This window comes from Lepisosteus oculatus, unplaced genomic scaffold (genome assembly GCF_040954835.1).
Source record: "Lepisosteus oculatus isolate fLepOcu1 unplaced genomic scaffold, fLepOcu1.hap2 HAP2_SCAFFOLD_40, whole genome shotgun sequence".
NCBI classification, from domain to species: domain Eukaryota; kingdom Metazoa; phylum Chordata; class Actinopteri; order Semionotiformes; family Lepisosteidae; genus Lepisosteus; species Lepisosteus oculatus.
Genome location: NW_027167934.1, coordinates 436,476 through 454,642, shown reverse-complemented (window position 1 = coordinate 454,642; position 18,167 = coordinate 436,476). Strand labels below are relative to the sequence as shown.

At 49.6% G+C, this 18,167-nt stretch overlaps 6 non-coding genes and 1 pseudogene across 6 annotated transcripts; 3 read left to right on the top strand and 4 right to left on the bottom strand.

Annotated features, from left to right (window-relative positions):
* Positions 1-486: 486 nt before the first annotated feature.
* On the bottom strand, positions 487-628 carry LOC138228209 (U4 spliceosomal RNA). The gene has a single exon (XR_011185295.1). It is a non-coding gene; the product is annotated as a U4 spliceosomal RNA (small nuclear RNA).
* Positions 629-1,919: 1,291 nt separating this feature from the next.
* LOC138228335 (5S ribosomal RNA) lies at positions 1,920-2,038 on the top strand. The gene has a single exon (XR_011185415.1). It is a non-coding gene; the product is annotated as a 5S ribosomal RNA (ribosomal RNA).
* A 637-nt stretch (positions 2,039-2,675) lies between these two features.
* Positions 2,676-2,849, bottom strand: LOC138228144 (U1 spliceosomal RNA; annotated as a pseudogene).
* A 6,907-nt stretch (positions 2,850-9,756) lies between these two features.
* LOC138228296 (5S ribosomal RNA) lies at positions 9,757-9,875 on the top strand. Its single transcript, XR_011185376.1, has one exon. It is a non-coding gene; the product is annotated as a 5S ribosomal RNA (ribosomal RNA).
* A 636-nt stretch (positions 9,876-10,511) lies between these two features.
* On the bottom strand, positions 10,512-10,675 carry LOC138228118 (U1 spliceosomal RNA). The gene has a single exon (XR_011185214.1). It is a non-coding gene; the product is annotated as a U1 spliceosomal RNA (small nuclear RNA).
* A 1,788-nt stretch (positions 10,676-12,463) lies between these two features.
* On the top strand, positions 12,464-12,582 carry LOC138228302 (5S ribosomal RNA). Its single transcript, XR_011185382.1, has one exon. It is a non-coding gene; the product is annotated as a 5S ribosomal RNA (ribosomal RNA).
* A 636-nt stretch (positions 12,583-13,218) lies between these two features.
* Positions 13,219-13,382, bottom strand: LOC138228089 (U1 spliceosomal RNA). Its single transcript, XR_011185185.1, has one exon. It is a non-coding gene; the product is annotated as a U1 spliceosomal RNA (small nuclear RNA).
* Positions 13,383-18,167: the final 4,785 nt, after the last annotated feature.

Genomic DNA, 18,167 nt, shown 5'->3' with positions numbered 1-18,167 from the left:
GTGCGTTTTTCCAAGCCATTTGACAAAGCCCACCCACTGAAAACTGCAGCAGATCGTGTAAAGACGTTCAACTTTGTAACTACTGCACGCACAGGAAGCAGAATAAATTCCTCTTTTCAAACTGTCAAAGGTTTGCTTTGCGAACGCTGCAGGACATCGCACAATCTCTTTTGAATGGGGACAAACGATTTCTTATGGGGCGCAGTAAGTACAGACGTTTAAAATGCTCCACTCATGCCGACGATGCAGCATGAAGAAGCGCAACCTAACGTTTGACAGACAAAAGCCAGGCGCCGCTACGAGCAATATGAAATCATACTGACAAGCACACGGCGTTTCGCGCTGACACAAAAGTAATCTCGACAGACGCTGTTCTCTGCATAAAGCTGAAAGAGCTAAAGAGCGTTTCTGTTGACACGTAACAAGTTCGTTTCTTTCTACCATGATATCACCGTGACCAAATCTGTCTTTAAACACCTTGCTCAGTCTCTGACGAGACTGTCAAAAATTGCTTTCGCCGATTGTATTGCAAACCGGCGGAAGCGGGGTATTGGGAAAAGTTTTCAACTAACAATAATCGCGCCTCGGCTAAACCTCACAGGCTACGATACTGCCACTGCGCAAAGCTGACGGTTGCCAGGCAACCGCGGGGATCCTATGGAAATCGTTATCGATCGTGTCATGGCATGTCGTTGCTATAACGCTTCATATTTGTCGTCTTCTTCTTCTTCTAGCTTGAGGTTTTGAAGAATTTCATGACAGACAAGGGCTCCGCTGGGAACAAAGGGCGTTGTGAGAAAACCGTTGCTTATTTTCAGCAGCAGAAATACAACCCTTTAAATACAAGATGACAGAACAATGACGAAGGGCATGCCGGGAGGAACTCATGCACTACAGAGGAAAGGGGGCGGGCACGTACAGTTCACATTCAAGCCACAAGTACTCTTCTTGGATGTTGCACAAACAAATCCTAACGTCTTGAAAGCATTGCAGCATGTTTGTGTCCCACTTCCCGTGGCTGCGGGACGACTGACACGAACGGACAAACACAATCTGTGGCGTTTAGCGTGACATAGTCTTGCAGGCATAGTGCTGTCTCACTGCAATATTATACCGCTGGAGGAAACAGTCCATCTGGCCATGAAACTCATTTGAACGTCTAGCTACAGCAACTAACAATATCATGATTTATTCAGGATGTGTGGAATCAGCACGTCCCGGAGACAGCTTCCGAAATCGTGAGCATTCTCTGGTGGTAGGGGCGTTCAAGATGGCGCTCAGGTGGGAGGTAAAGTTTAGTGGTTGGGGAGTTTTTTTGAGTTTTTCATGACCTGAATGTTAATTTTTGCTTTTTTTGACTACAGAAAAATAAGGACTTAACACTAGTTGTTTAAACTTCAGTTATAATTGAAAGAAAAAAAACGATTTTTTTTTAGGTTTAAAAAGTCCGATATGAGTAACACTGGGAAAAGAAAAGAGAGTGCTGGGTCTTCGAAGGAGAACTCTAAGATACCTCAATCGTATATGTATAGCACTACAAAAAAATCGATGGCAACTAAAGGGAAAAGTGAAGCAGCTGCAGGGGCAGCAAGAGGGCGGAGGCGCCGCGCGCCCGGCCGAAGTGTTGGACCGGTGCGCTTTACGTGCTGAAATAAACACGCGACAGCCCCGAAATGTTTCCAGAGTGCTGTGCACTGAAGACTTGCCTGGTGCTCCTCCGTGCAGATTCTTTGTCCTCCTCCAGTGCGGGACGAGCCAACACAAGGGAGCGCATTCGCCAACATCCAGGCACGCAATGCGATTTGGAAAGCAGCTCCTTTCCAAAGAGTTGCACACGAACGATCCTTCAGTCCCGCTCGGGGGGCACGGAGCCCCCGCCACACACAGCTTCAAGTAGCGAGTCAGGCGCCAGGGCTTTCGCTTACGGCCACACCACCCTGAACACGCCTGATCTCGTCTGACCTTGGAAGCTAAGCAGGGTCGGGCCTGGTTAGTACTTGGATGGGAGACCGCCTGGGAATACCAGGTGCTATAAGCTCTTGCTCTCCCGGCCAGCAGGGGTCGCCGTTGGTGCCGTAGGCTTTGGGAGGAAAACCTGCAGGATGGAAAGGTGATCTATAGCCTCATCTCTAGAGATGTTTTGTTGCTGTGGCATGTGTGTGACCCATATTCAAAAAAAAAAAACCCGTCTGTAAAACGAATATCGAAGCTGCCTCTAAATCTGCAAATGAAGATGAGTCGATAAACCACTCGTTTTTCGTATAACTAGACATATATTCATTTGTTACCGATTTCATTCATTGAGCACGGATACAATAGAGGTACAGCCATTCACTGTTTGACATGTCTGCACTGGTACAGAACCGAGCAATCAGAAAACGGGTGAAACTGTCTTTAGACTCAGCATACAGTACCGAGGCCCCCCATGACCAAATAAAGGCTAACCTCGATAATCAGCCTAAAGAACGCAGACTACAGCAAAACGACTGACTTTGAAAAGGGAATGAACGTCCGGAAGGAGTAGTGGAACTAGCTTGAGATGCTTCTCCGGACCCCTAACTAAAAGCCAGCGAGAACCAGCAGCGGCGTCCACTCCTGTTGAACCGGGATCCTTCCGCAGCCACGCAGCTCGTGGTGTCCTAACCCTCCCGTATCTGATTTTGGACCAAGCACATCAGGGGAGAGCGCGAATGCAGTCCCCCACTACCAGAAATTATGCAGTCGAGATTCCCACATTTGGGGAATTCGCAGGGGTCAGCACAGCCGGAGTGCAATGGCCGAGCCTCGCCCTGGGTGAACCGATTTTTTTCGATTTTTAAGAACTTTATTTTCTTTTCACAAAAAAATACAGGAAATCACAAATCAGAAAGCTTTACATTAATATACATACTTAAAACAGTATATATGATCACATCTCATTACATTTTGACACGGTAACAGTTACATAGCAACAATTTTCTTTTTTTCTGGTGCAAATCACATTCTTTATTTAAACATGATAATGTTTTTCACAGTTTCTTGAGATGTTGACCTATGCTCTCTATTTCCCACAGATTTTCTGCTTCCTCCCTCCCTTCTCTCCACAGATCTCTGAGGTAATAGTTCTCTCGGGTGATGAACAGGGCCAGGCTACCTGCTGCCTTGACTGGGACCTCGATGCCTTTGAACAGCCCCATGTTCCTCACTCTCCACAGGGCGTCTTTCCCACTGTTCACCACGGCCCAGATCCTGTCAAACACGTCAGGAGGAAGCTTGACAGGAGAGATGCCGTATCTAACGAAAGCAGCGGTCAGGGTAAATTGGGGCGAGAGAGCCTGCAACCAATCTTCAAACTGGGCCCAGAAGGCCTTAGCAAAAAAGCAGGACCACAGGAGATGGGTCACAGTCTCCTCCTCGCCGCAGCCCACCCTAACGCAGCGAGGGCTGGGGGTGAGGCCCCTACGGTACAAGAAAGTTCGTACCGGTAAGCACTGGTGGACGACACTCCAGGCTAAATCTCTGTGAATGTTGCACAGAAATTTAGAGGATGTGTGTTTCCACACCTTCCTTGTTTGGGCTGATGTTAAAATGCCCACAGGGGTCTGCCTATTGTTCTGGGGTGCTACGAAATCTTCCAGTTTTTGGACGCTGACATCTCGGAGGGGAATATGGCCAATTGGGTGAGATCTTAGAAAACTTTTAACTGTCCCATAAATTGCAGGGCATGTGTCAGAGAGTGGGACGTCCAGCTTGGGTCTGACACCCCACACTCTGAACACCTCCCTACCTACCCAGAGCCTGGAAAAATAAGTCCAGGTACGCGCTGCAGGTGCTGTTGCAAAGCCTCTCAGCACAGAGGCCAGGAAAATGCACAGCAGCTTCGTAGCAATATCTGGGACAGACTTCCCCCCTGAGGGTAGCGGCCTGTACATTATTTCCCTTCTGAGTCTTTCCTGCTTCCCACCCCATAGAAATTGAAACATCAATCTCCTCAGCACCGCCGCAACACGGTGTGGGATTGGGAAGGTAGAAGCCAGAAAATTCAAGACAGGCAAGAGCTCGGCTTTGATGACCAGCACCTTCCCTGTCATGGTGAGGTCTCGGTCCTTCCATTGCATCAGTTTTTTGTTTAAGATTGGCAATTTGTTCTGCCAATTTACTGTTCCCATCTCTTCTCCAAAATACACCCCCAGGACCTTAATTCTCTTCTCTTGCAGCCTGAGATCATGTCCTTCTTTTGGCTCCCTCCAGTTCTGATAAAAAATCTCACTCTTAGATGTGTTAATTTTTGCGGAGGAAGCCAAAGAGAACCGATCACAGCACTGCAGAGCTCTGCTAATTGAGGCATTGTCAGAGAGGAGCAGGGTGACGTCATCCATGTATAGAGATGTCTTTACCTCTCCTCCCCCACTTCCAGGCACTGGTATCCCATTAATGGCCTGATCCTGGCGCAAGGCACAGGCTAAGGGCTCCATAGCCAAAACGAATAACAAGGGGGATAATGGGCAGCCCTGCCTCACCCCTGAACAGACTTCAAAGGTGCGTGATCTATTGCCATTAACCATGACTCTGCTGTTGCTACCTGTGTACAGCAGGTTAATCCACTTTCTCATGATGGGGCCAAACTTCATGTGCTCAAGTACCGATGTTAAGTACTGCCGGTTTAGGCGGTCAAAGGCCTTTTCTAGGTCTACACCTAAAATGCACAGAGGGAGGGAGCGATCCTCAGAGTACAGACAGACATCCCTCAACAAGGCCAGGTTGTCGCTCATCAGGCGTCCTGCTATCCCACAAGTCTGTTCTTTCCCTACCAGTGAGGCCACTACATTTTGTAGGCGCAGGAAAAGGGCTTTGGACAGGATCTTAGTGTCCACGCCTAACAGGCTGAGGGGTCTCCAGTTCTTTATGTCATTTTTTGCTCCTTTCTTAAACAAGAGAGAGATAGTGCCTTCTCTTAAGGAGTCAGGCAGCAATTCTGTCTTGTAGCTTTCCTCGAATAGGAGCAGTAGCGGATCCTGAAGCAGATCCCAAAAGGTGCAATAAAATTCTTTAGGGAGCCCGTCAGCACCCGGAGTTTTCCCCTTCTGTAAGCTCTCCATAGCCTGTCTCAGCTCTTCTACTGTCAAATCCCTCTCAAGTACTTCCCTATCTTCTTCACTCAAAATGTTTTCTAGCTTTGAGGTAAAAAAATGAATATCTTCATCCTTTACCTCTGTAGAGCTGTACAGTCTTGAGTAGAAGGCCTCGGTGCAGGAGAGGATAGCACTCGGCTCTGTTCTCTCTCGTCCCTCCTCATCAACTACACTTTCCATGACAGTCTTGGAGCCTACCACTTTCCTGAAAAAGAAGCGAGTACACTTCTCATTTTCTTCCAAGAACTGCACTCTGCTTCTTAACAGCACTCCTCGACTACTTTCTTCGGCTATGCTCCGGATGTCCTTTTTTAAAAGGGCGATATCCTCGAGCACATCGAAGCCACTGTGCAGCATCGTGTAGAGACGCTGCAGCTGCCTCTGTTTCCTGGCTAGCACTCCTCTCCGTCTGGCAGCAGCCTTCCTTCCCTCAGCCATGAAAAAGGCCTTTGTCCTCACCTTCACCTCCTCCCACCACTCTCCTACTGACCCGTACAGACACTGCAAGGACAGCCACTGTGATAGTTTCTCCTTGTAGCGGGATACTACCCCCTCGTTCTCTAGCAGCTTTGTGTTGAGTTTCCAGAGGCCTGGGCCAAAGACAGTCCCGCCCTGGAGTTCCACTCTACACCCTAAAGCCTGATGATCTGAGAAGAAGACAGGCTGAAGAGTGACCCCAACAACTTTCACTCTCTCTGAGACAAAGCAATAGTCAATTCTGGAGCTGCTATTCCTCCCTGACCATGTATATCCTGCTGTTGTGGGATATACACATCTATATGTGTCTGAGAGTTTAAAGTCTTGAACTAAGTTTTGCAGGGCCAGTGAGCTGGAATCCAATTTTATCGGCGAGCTAGACTGCCTGTCTGTGTGCTCTAAGATACAATTAAAATCCCCTCCCACTATCACGTCTGTGCTGCATAACAATAGGGGGGAGAGTGCCTTGAGTAGCTCCACCCTTCCTCCTACGTCAGTAGGGCAATACACATTGATTAGCCGCAGGTTAACGGTCCCCCATTCCACATCCACACACAGCAACCTGCCATCTATGACCCTCTGAATACTTTTCAATTTGAATGCCCATCCTTTGAAAAGAATGGCCACGCCAGAGGCTCTGTTGTTATTGTCCCCTGACCAAACAGAAGGCCCTTTATCCCACCTATCTTCAAAACTTTTATACCTCTCTTGATAGGCTAAAGCACACTCCTGCAACATCAACACATCTCCCTCTCTCTGCTGGAGGTAATCAAAGACAGACTGGCATTTAACTCTGTCATTGATACCTCTTGTGTTAAGAGAAATTATGTTAAGAGCCATATTACATAAGAAAGTGGAACCAGTCTTTACAAAACACATTTCTCTTCGGTCTCACCTGTTACCTTTTTCTTTTTCTTTTTCTTCTTACCAATTTCCTGCCAGCCATCCTCTGAATGAGCCTTCATCAGGGTGGCAGCAGTAAAAGCGTTCACAGAGTCCATTTCAAGGAAGGGGGTAGAGGGAGGGGTGGAGAGGTTCCAGCTGTCCCCATCGCCATGCTCTCCTTCCTCCTCGCTCGGGGAGAAAACAGAGTCATTTTTTCTTTTCCTCAAGTCCAGCTCCTGGGAGCACTGAGGGGAAAGGGGTGCAGCCGATGCACCAGTCTCCTCTTCCCCCTCACCCACCAGCTGCTGCAGATCCTCCGTGATGGACTGGATGGAGGAGAGGAGGGCATCTGTAGCACTTGCAGAGTCTGAGAAAAGCAGCTCCGCTGAATCCTGGGTATCCTCGCTGGACCCGCTCCACCGGGGGGCCCCACACTGGCCCTCGTTCTGAGGAGCAGGAGTGGGGGAGGGGTCCTCGCTGTTCTCGGGGGTTTTCAAACCCTCGTGCTTGTCTGGTGCAGTCTGCGGTTGTGGGGGCGTAGTGGATTTCTCTTCCACCAGCCCCGGAGCCACAGCAGGACTGATCCTGGCTGGAGGCTGAGACTCTTTGTCCAACAAGGGTTCTTTGTTTGACTTGTTGTTTGCTTTGGATTTTCGGGCCGGTTTGGCTGAAACAAGCACTGCCTCATCCTTTCTCATTTTGAGTTTATTGGCGTAGGCGTGAGGGCAGTTCTTAAAAACGTGTCCTTCCGAGCCACATAAATTGCACTTTGGCAGCATTGAACAGTCAGAGGCTAAATGTCCCTGTTTGCCACAGGTCTTGCAGCATTTCACAGTGCAGGACGATGCCAGGTGTCCCACAGCACCACAGCGCCGACACACCTTTGGTTGTCCCACATAAAACACATAGCCATTGCAGGCGCCCAGCCGGATTGTAGAGGGCAGGTGCCTTAAGCCTCCATTTACGCTGTCCGGTAGCAAGCGAACCTCGAATTTCCTTGCTCCTGTTTTTATACCATCAACATCTCTAACCTCAGTTCCATGGTGGACGGTGCAGTACTGGTTAAGCCAGGTGTGAATGTCCTCCGTCTTTGCCAGTTCCGAGAACATAACAACATGCACCGTTTTCCTCTCTCTCTGTGTCAGAGGCTGCAAGTTGATCTTCTCAAGTGCAGGAACTTTGCCTCTTTTTGCCTCAAACACATCCACGCATTGTTCAAACAGAGGATAGGTAGCAAATACAACCTCAAATGCTTTCTGACCTGGGAGAGCGAAGATGAAATCCAAGTGCCGAGGTTCAAAGCCAAGTTCCTTCTGTAACACTTTTCTGCTGAACTGCATACGATCCATGAAGAGGTCATCCAAGAGCTCAAAACGTACAGCATTCTTACGGGATCCAAAGGTTGCCATTTCAAAAACCGCAAATCGAACACTGCTTCCAACAAAAGAAAAACAATCCAACTACTCCACCTACAGGCTGATCAAGGTATCTCCCCTGCCAGGTAAGTATGAGTTAAACAGGCCCCTGCAAGCGGCCCGCACACACAGCACAAATCGCGCAGCCTAGGCCACCTCCTCGCCCCGCACGCCACCGCCTCCTGCTTGGCCCACTCTTTCACACACTCACACGCCACACTAACACTCAAAAGTGTGGGCAAAACGAGAAAACGAGCGCGCCGTTTCCTACACATCTGCAGTCGCCGTTGCGCATTCGCAGCATGTCCCGGGATGCAATTCGGCCTCATTTGCATAACTCCAGACCGGCAGATCGCCACGCAAGCTCGCGACGTGCGCCTGCCACACACCGAACAAACCTTTTCAGCAATTTCCAAAAAACGGGCCTGCTCGCCTGCCCACAAGGCTCCGTCTCTTACCTGCTCTCCAGAGCCTGCTGCCTTCTGTGCTTTTCTCTCGGCACCGCTGCAGTGCACACAACTCCTGCAGCGGGAGGGGGGGAGAAAGTTCCCACGCTCCGCCGCAGGGAAGGCTCGCTCCGTGCGCACACGTCCTTTCGATGCCAGTCCAACAAGTGCTCCGCATTAGCTGCGTCGGGGCTCCGGCGTGTCGCACCTCACCTCACCTCGCCCTACCCCCTCCTTGAATGTCTGCGCTGGGCATGCCCCGCTCTCCTCCGCCTTATCTTATCGCGTGTGAGCACCGACAATGGCCACAATGCCGGGGAATGGCACCTGTAAAGTGTTAATTGGGGCACAGGAACAGCCCGTCTCGTCTCGGGGGGGCCGGCTTCAGAGACAATACAGCAAACACAGCGGGGCGGGGGAAGAAGACGACACCACACATGCGGGTACATTCAGCTCCGGCGGGAACGAGACATTTGTCGGTCTTTTCAAGTGCCGAGAGCCAAGCAATCCTTCACTTGTATCGTTTCTCCCCGGTGACTAGATCTGGCCCTGCGACTCTCGACTGGGCTCACCCCCGGGGCAGCCCAGCAGGTGTGAGCCTGGCCGGCACCCGGATAGGAGATTCCACCCCGGAAAAGCTCCGGTTGCTGCTGCTCCTGCAAGAGGTGTGACTGGGACCAGTAGGGAGCGCTCACCCTGCGGGCTGTGTGGCTCTCTTACGCCCCAGCCTCCTGATGGCGACACTCTGCTGCACAAACAGAGGTCAAACCGAGGTCCCGACCCTCCTTGGCCATTAGGAAACCCCAGGGCGTCTCTCAAAAAGAGACGCCGGGGGTGTCCCTCTGGTGTTAGTGCTCCCCTTTACCCATCAGTCGGGGTCTCCTCCTAATCCCCGTCTCACCTGTAACAATCAATGACGAGGCCCCCCTGTCCGTGAGATTTAGTACTCGCGCAAGAGACCGGGGGCAGAGCGCGAACGCGGTCCCCCGCCCCCCACAAAGTGCGCGCTCCGGGTCCTGCAACACAACGGAAGGGCAGCGAGAAGGAGCCTCTTGCTCTGACGCCGCAAGGCCACAAGAGGGCGGAGGCGCAGCGCGCCCGGCCGACGTGTTGGACCGGTGCGCTTTACGTGCTGAAATAAACACGCGAAAGCCCCGAAATGTTTCCAGAGTGCTGTGCACTGGAGGTTTTTGTCTGGTGAAGACTTGCCTGGTGCTCCTCCGTGCAGATTGTTTGTCCTCCTCCAGTGCGGGACGAGTCAACACAAGGGAGCGCATTCGCCAACATCCAGGCACGCAATGCGATTTGGAAAGCAGCTCCTTTCCAAAGAGTTGCACACGAACGATCCTTCAGTCCCGCTCGGGGGGCACGGAACCCCCGCCACACACAGCTTCAAGTAGCGAGTCAGGCGCCGGGGCTTTCGCTTACGGCCACACCACCCTGAACACGCCCGATCTCGTCTGATCTCGGAAGCTAAGCAGCGTTGGGCCTGGTTAGTACTTGGATGGGAGACTGCCTGGGAATACCAGGTGCTGTAAGCTTTTGCTCTCCCGGCCAGCAGGGGTCGCCGTTGGTGCCGTAGGCTTTGGGAGGAAAACCTGCAGGATGGAAAGGTGATCTATAGCCTCATCTCTAGAGATGTTTTGTTGCTGTGGCATGTGTGTGACCCATATTCAAAAAAAAAAACCCGTCTGTAAAACGAATATCGAAGCTGCCTCTAAATCTGCAAATGAAGATGAGTCGATAAACCACTCGTTTTTCGTATAACTAGACATATATTCATTTGTTACCGATTTCATTCATTGAGCACGGATACAATAGAGGTACAGCCATTCACTGTTTGACATGTCTGCACTGGTACAGAACCGAGCAATCAGAAAACGGGTGAAACTGTCTTTAGACTCAGCATACAGTACCGAGGCCCCCCATGACCAAATAAAGGCTAACCTCGATAATCAGCCTAAAGAACGCAGACTACAGCAAAACGACTGACTTTGAAAAGGGAATGAACGTCCGGAAGGAGTAGTGGAACTAGCTTGAGATGCTTCTCCGGACCCCTAACTAAAAGCCAGCGAGAACCAGCAGCGGCGTCCACTCCTGTCGAACCGGGATCCTTCCGCAGCCACGCAGCTCGTGGTGTCCTAACCCTCCCGTATCTGATTTTGGACCAAGCACATCAGGGGAGAGCGCGAACGCAGTCCCCCACTACCAGAAATTATGCAGTCGAGATTCCCACATTTGGGGAATTCGCAGGGGTCAACACAGCCGGAGTGCAATGGCCAAGCCTCGCTCTAGGTGAACCTCCTTCTTGATCAAGGTATCTCCCCTGCCAGGTAAGTATGAGTTAAACAGGCGCCTGCAAGCGGCCCGCACCCACAGCACAAATCGCGCAGCCTAGGCCACCTCCTCGCCCCGCACGCCACCGCCTCCTGCTGGGCCCACTCTTTCACACACTCACACGCCACACTAACACTCAAAAGTGTGGGCAAAACGAGAAAACGAGCGCGCCGTTTCCTACACATCTGCAGTCGCCGTTGCGCATTCGCAGCATGTCCCGGGATGCAATTCGGCCTCATTTGCATAACTCCAGACCGGCAGATCGCCACGCAAGCTCGCGACGTGCGCCTGCCACACACCGAACAAACCTTTTCAGCAATTTCCAAAAAACGGGCCTGCTCGCCTGCCCACAAGGCTCCGTCTCTTACCTGCTCTCCAGAGCCTGCTGCCTTCTGTGCTTTTCTCTCGGCACCGCTGCAGTGCACACAACTCCTGCAGCGGGAGGGGGGGAGAAAGTTCCCGCGCTCCGCCGCAGGGAAGGCTCGCTCCGTGCGCACACGTCCTTTCGATGCCAGTCCAACAAGTGCTCCGCATTAGCTGCGTCGGGGCTCCGGCGTGTCGCACCTCACCTCACCTCGCCCTACCCCCTCCTTGAATGTCTGCCGCTGGGCATGCCCCGCTCTCCTCCGCCTTATCTTATCGCGTGTCAGCACCGACAATGGCCACAATGCCGGGGAATGGCACCTGTAAAGTGTTAATTGGGGCACAGGAACAGCCCGTCTCGTCTCGGGGGGGCCGGCTTCAGAGACAATACAGCAAACACAGCGGGGCGGGGGAAGAAGACGACACCACACATGCGGGTACATTCAGCTCCGGCGGGAACGAGACATTTGTCGGTCTTTTCAAGTGCCGAGAGCCAAGCAATCCTTCACTTGTATCGTTTCTCCCCGGTGACTAGATCTGGCCCTGCGACTCTCGACTGGGCTCACCCCCGGGGCAGCCCAGCAGGTGTGAGCCTGGCCGGCACCCGGATAGGAGATTCCACCCCGGAAAAGCTCCGGTTGCTGCTGCTCCTGCAAGAGGTGTGACTGGGACCAGTAGGGAGCGCTCACCCTGCGGGCTGTGTGGCTCTCTTACGCCCCAGCCTCCTGATGGCGACACTCTGCTGCACAAACAGAGGTCAAACCGAGGTCCCGACCCTCCTTGGCCATTAGGAAACCCCAGGGCGTCTCTCAAAAAGAGACGCCGGGGGTGTCCCTCTGGTGTTAGTGCTCCCCTTTACCCATCAGTCGGGGTCTCCTCCTAATCCCCGTCTCACCTGTAACAATCAATGACGAGGCCCCCCTGTCCGTGAGATTTAGTACTCGCGCAAGAGACCGGGGGCAGAGCGCGAACGCGGTCCCCCGCCCCCCACAAAGTGCGCGCTCCGGGTTCCCTCTCGGGGCCCTGCAACACAGCGGAAGGGCAGCGAGAAGGAGCCTCTTGCTCTGATGCCGCAAGGCCACAAGAGGGTGGAGGCGCCGCGCGCCCGGCCGACGTGTTGGACCGGTGCGCTTTACGTGCTGAAATAAACACGCGAAAGCCCCGAAATGTTTCCAGAGTGCTGTGCACTGGAGGTTTTTGTCTGGTGAAGACTTGCCTGGTGCTCCTCCGTGCAGATTGTTTGTCCTCCTCCAGTGCGGGACGAGTCAACACAAGGGAGCGCATTCGCCAACATCCAGGCACGCAATGCGATTTGGAAAGCAGCTCCTTTCCAAAGAGTTGCACACGAACGATCCTTCAGTCCCGCTCGGGGGGCACGGAACCCCCGCCACACACAGCTTCAAGTAGCGAGTCAGGCGCCGGGGCTTTCTCTTACGGCCACACCACCCTGAACACGCCCGATCTCGTCTGATCTCGGAAGCTAAGCAGCGTCGGGCCTGGTTAGTACTTGGATGGGAGACTGCCTGGGAATACCAGGTGCTGTAAGCTTTTGCTCTCCCGGCCAGCAGGGGTCGCCGTTGGTGCCGTAGGCTTTGGGAGGAAAACCTGCAGGATGGAAAGGTGATCTATAGCCTCATCTCTAGAGATGTTTTGTTGCTGTGGCATGTGTGTGACCCATATTCAAAAAAAAAAACCCGTCTGTAAAACGAATATCGAAGCTGCCTCTAAATCTGCAAATGAAGATGAGTCGATAAACCACTCGTTTTTCGTATAACTAGACATATATTCATTTCTTACCGATTTCATTCATTGAGCACGGATACAGTAGAGGTACAGCCATTCACTGTTTGACATGTCTGCACTGGTACAGAACCGAGCAATCAGAAAACGGGTGAAACTGTCTTTAGACTCAGCATACAGTACCGAGGCCCCCCATGACCAAATAAAGGCTAACCTCGATAATCAACCTAAAGAACGCAGACTACAGCAAAACGACTGACTTTGAAAAGGGAATGAACGTCCGGAAGGAGTAGTGGAACTAGCTTGAGATGCTTCTCCGGACCCCTAACTAAAAGCCAGCGAGAACCAGCAGCGGCGTCCACTCCTGTCGAACCGGGATCCTTCTGCAGCCACGCAGCTCGTGGTGTCCTAACCCTCCCGTATCTGATTTTGGACCAAGCACATCAGGGGAGAGCGCGAACGCAGTCCCCCACTACCAGAAATTATGCAGTCGAGATTCCCACATTTGGGGAATTCGCAGGGGTCAGCACAGCCGGAGTGCAATGGCCGAGCCTCGCCCTGGGTGAACCTCCTTCTTGATCAAGGTATCTCCCCTGCCAGGTAAGTATGAGTTAAACAGGCCCCTGCAAGCGGCCCGCACCCACAGCACAAATCGCGCAGCCTAGGCCACCTCCTCGCCCCGCACGCCACCGCCTCCTGCTGGGCCCACTCTGTCACACACTCACACGCCACACTAACACTCAAAAGTGTGGGCAAAACGAGAAAACGAGCGCGCCGTTTCCTACACATCTGCAGTCGCCGTTGCGCATTCGCAGCATGTCCCGGGATGCAATTCGGCCTCATTTGCATAACTCCAGACCGGCAGATCGCCACGCAAGCTCGCGACGTGCGCCTGCCACACACCGAACAAACCTTTTCAGCAATTTCCAAAAAACGGGCCTGCTCGCCTGCCCACAAGGCTCCGTCTCTTACCTGCTCTCCAGAGCCTGCTGCCTTCTGTGCTTTTCTCTCGGCACCGCTGCAGTGCACACAACTCCTGCAGCGGGAGGGGGGGAGAAAGTTCCCGCGCTCCGCCGCAGGGAAGGCTCGCTCCGTGCGCACACGTCCTTTCGATGCCAGTCCAACAAGTGCTCCGCATTAGCTGCGTCGGGGCTCCGGCGTGTCGCACCTCACCTCACCTCGCACTGCCCCCTCCTTGAATGTCTGCCGCTGGGCATGCCCCGCTCTCCTCCACCTTATCTTATCGCGTGTGAGCACCGACAATGGCCACAATGCCGGGGAACGGCACCTGTAAAGTGTTAATTGGGGCACAGGAACAGCCCGTCTCGTCTCGGGGGGGCCGGCTTCAGAGACAATACAGCAAACACAGCGGGGCGGGGGAAGAAGACGACACCACACATGCGGGTACATTCAGCTCCGGCGGGAACGAGACATTTGTCGGTCTTTTCAAGTGCCGAGAGCCGAGCAATCCTTCACTTGTATCGTTTCTCCCCGGTGACTAGATCTGGCCCTGCGACTCTCGACTGGGCTCACCCCCGGGGCAGCCCAGCAGGTGTGAGCCTGGCCGGCACCCGGATAGGAGATTCCACCCCGGAAAAGCTCCGGTTGCTGCTGCTCCTGCAAGAGGTGTGACTGGGACCAGTAGGGAGCGCTCACCCTGCGGGCTGTGTAGCTCTCTTACGCCCCAGCCTCCTGATGGCGACACTCTGCTGCACAAACAGAGGTCAAACCGAGGTCCCGACCCTCCTTGGCCATTAGGAAACCCCAGGGCGTCTCTCAAAAAGAGACGCCGGGGGTGTCCCTCTGGTGTTAGTGCTCCCCTTTACCCATCAGTCGGGGTCTCCTCCTAATCCCCGTCTCACCTGTAACAATCAATGACGAGGCCCCCCTGTCCGTGAGATTTAGTACTCGCGCAAGAGACCGGGGGCAGAGCGTGAATATAAAACAGCTAATGTTTCTAGAGATAAAGTTTCTGAGATGCTTCTAATTACTTTTTATTACCAGGGACAGTTTAATTCACCTTGTACAGTACTGTTAGACCAAGATGCTTTTTTTAAAAGTTATTTAACATTTTATAGAACTTTGTCTACTATGGCAACATGATGAGCTTGGTGAAACTTGGAAAAATACTGCTTGGCCACTTATCTTAATATAAAGATAGGATAAAGGTTTATCTTTTGCACCTACCTGACCCCCAGGGAAGGCCAATGCTTTCTAAGTTGATGGTTCCCTACAGTAGACTGTACTTTAATTTCAAAGGTAATGTATATTGACCCAAATCAGTTTTGGAATCCAATCTACTGACGAGATGGAGCACATCCTTTTTTCAGGATTTTAGCATCATACGTTTGGTATATTTAGTCCCTAATGCTGAAAGAAATGATCATAGAACATTTGGACACTTTGTGGGCTTGAAATACAAAGCAAATCATGTTCTATGGTACAAGATAAATACAAAACTTAAGCTTTTATTTTAATTAGATTTGTTTATGAAGCATAAGCAATCATTTATTACATTAATATATGTGAAAATAACATTTTAGCATCATACGTTTAGTATATTTAGTCCCTAATGCTGAAAGAAATGATCATAGAACATGACATCTAACCTTACCTGCGGTGTTTTTAATCCCTATTGCATAATGCACGGTGAAAGCATTGCATACATGTTTCTGACAATGAGGAATGGGCCCCTGAGACAGTCATTTGCCTGTTACACAAATGATCGTATTTTACTAAAGATTCTGTTTGGGATTCAGATGTGCATTCGGACAGCAATCCCTTTCAAGAAATGATACGCTCTGGATGAGGTCAAAGGTGCTGGAACACTGTATTTAGGATGTGTTTGCAGTGATTGTGTGTCTCCTGCTTCAACGCAGTGATATATAGATGTGCTCCTGTAATTTATTGGTACAAGCCCAGGGCAGTAAGCAGTCTGAGGATTTATTTCCAGACGGCATAGAGCAGTGAAGCAGTGAAGTAGTGCAACACACTGGATCATTATATTATTAGAATCTATTCTACTTAAATTATTACATTATACACAATTTGAGTTCATTTTAAAAAGTAAAATGTAATGAAAGGAATGCATTTTCATAAGAAAGATAATACCGATATGCATGTGATAATCTTCCTTATATCATGTAGTGCGTCATTTGGACACTTTGTGGGCTTGAAATACAAAGAAAATCATGTTCTATGGTACAAGATAAATACAAAACTTAAGCTTTTATTTTAATTAGATTTGTTTATAAAACATAAGCAATCATTTATTACATTAATATATGTGAAAATAACATTTTAGCAACATATTATTACATACAGGTCTCTAGCTTCAACACAGTGATATATACATATATGCTCAGTGATTTATTGGTACGTGCCCAGGTCAATAATCAGAATGAGGATTTATTTCCAGATGGGCTACAGGTAGTGTTGTGAAATACTTCAACACACTGGATCGCAGATTTAGACCCCCTGCACTCTTACTCGTTAAAAACCAAAGAAATGAAGATATGTAGCAATCACATTGTAACAGGGGTGACAGTGACATAATGCTTATACTAGTGGACTTCTGGTACCTTTAGGGTAAGGTGTTTCCTGAAGGGCTCTCAAACTCCGCATTTCAGATGCATAGCTGTATCGCTGATGTGTTGCACCTCAGAATCACTTTTAAACCTTACTTCTGGTTTCTTTAATCCCTATTGCTCAACGCATGGTGAAAGTATTGCATAAATGTGTCTGAAAATGAGCAATGGGCACCTGAGAGACTCATTTGCCTGTTTCACAAATGATCATATTTGACTAGAGATTCTGTTTGGGATTCAGTTGTGCATTCTGACAGCAATCCCTTTAAAAAAACGATACATTCTGGATGAGGTCAAAGGTGCAGGAACACTGTATTTAGGATGTGTTTGCACTTATTCTGTGTCTCTAGCTTCAACACAGTGATATATATATATATGCTCACTGATTTTTTGGTACATGCCCAGGGCAATAATCATTATGAGGATTTATTTCCAGATGTGCTAGGGGTAGTGTTGTGAAATACTTCAATACACTGGATCGCAGGTTTAAACCCCCTGCACTCTTACTCCTTAAAAACCAACAAATGCAGATATGTAGCAATCATATTGTCGCAGACACTCATTTGCCTGTTTCACAAATGATCATATTTTACTAGAGATTATGTTTGGGATACGGGTGTGCATTCTGACAGCAATCTCTTTCAAAAAATGATTTTACCTTATCGCGACTTTGCCCTTCTTGCCTCTTTGGACAATATCTCCATCTTGTGGTCGTTGTTGGTAATGTCTAGACAATATCTCCATCTTGTGGTCGTTGTTGGTAATGTCTTCTTATGCCCTTTTTTATTTCAATTCTCTATTAGTTGATTCTAGAATCTCTACAATGGAGTTGAAAACATCAGTTTTATAGCAGACAATATGACATTATTTATAGTCCAATTAGAAACTTATTACCCTGTTTTTTAACATAATAACACATTAAAATTGATTAAAACTAAGTTTGGAACACCAGGGAACATAACAAATGATTTTTAGGAAAACCATGAGGTTCTCTGTGTCCGATGCCTGCAAGGGGAGAAAGCTAGAATCCTTTGATTTTTTCAAAATTTGAAAATAAACATTATTTAACAACAGCTTTCATTCCTAGGAGTGAAAAACAACCATTTTTGAAGACATATTAGTTTCTAAAACACTACAATAAAGTTAAAAACATCCGTTTTATATTACATTATTTTGTGTGAAATTTGTCATTTTTTGCACTATTTTTAATAAAATCTCTAATTAAAAGTGATTAAAATTAAGATTGGAACAACAAGGAACACAAAAAAAAAGATTTTAAGGAAAAAAATGATGTCTTCTGTGCCAGGTGCCTGCAAGGGGAGAAAGCTAGAATCCTACCCAGGCTCCTGGAGCTCTGTCCTGGCTAAAGGAGGGTGAATCCATCCCCTTCAAAGCTCCATGAAAAAATGATATTTTTAAATTTGAAAAAAAAACATTATAGAACAACATCTCTTGGTCCACAGAGTGCAAAAATCCAACTTTGAAGAAAATCCATTGACTGATCCCTGAATTCTGAAGTTTCTTCGCATGATATAGGGCTTGCAACCACTTTCTGGAAAATGATAAAAAATGCCAAAAATGAAAAAAAAGTTATCAATTCTAGAGCCTAAGAGGAAAACAAGACAAATGTATATCTCCAAAAAATTTTATGTGCTTCAGAAGAGCCCAGGAAAGTTTTTTGCATACATGAAACCACGCCCTTTTGCACGTAAGCAGACATGGTTGCACACACGACTGCAAGAAAGCACGCGTGCATGCGAAGTCATCCTGTTGAGCATTTGAGAAGCCGCACCACGCCGCACTTGA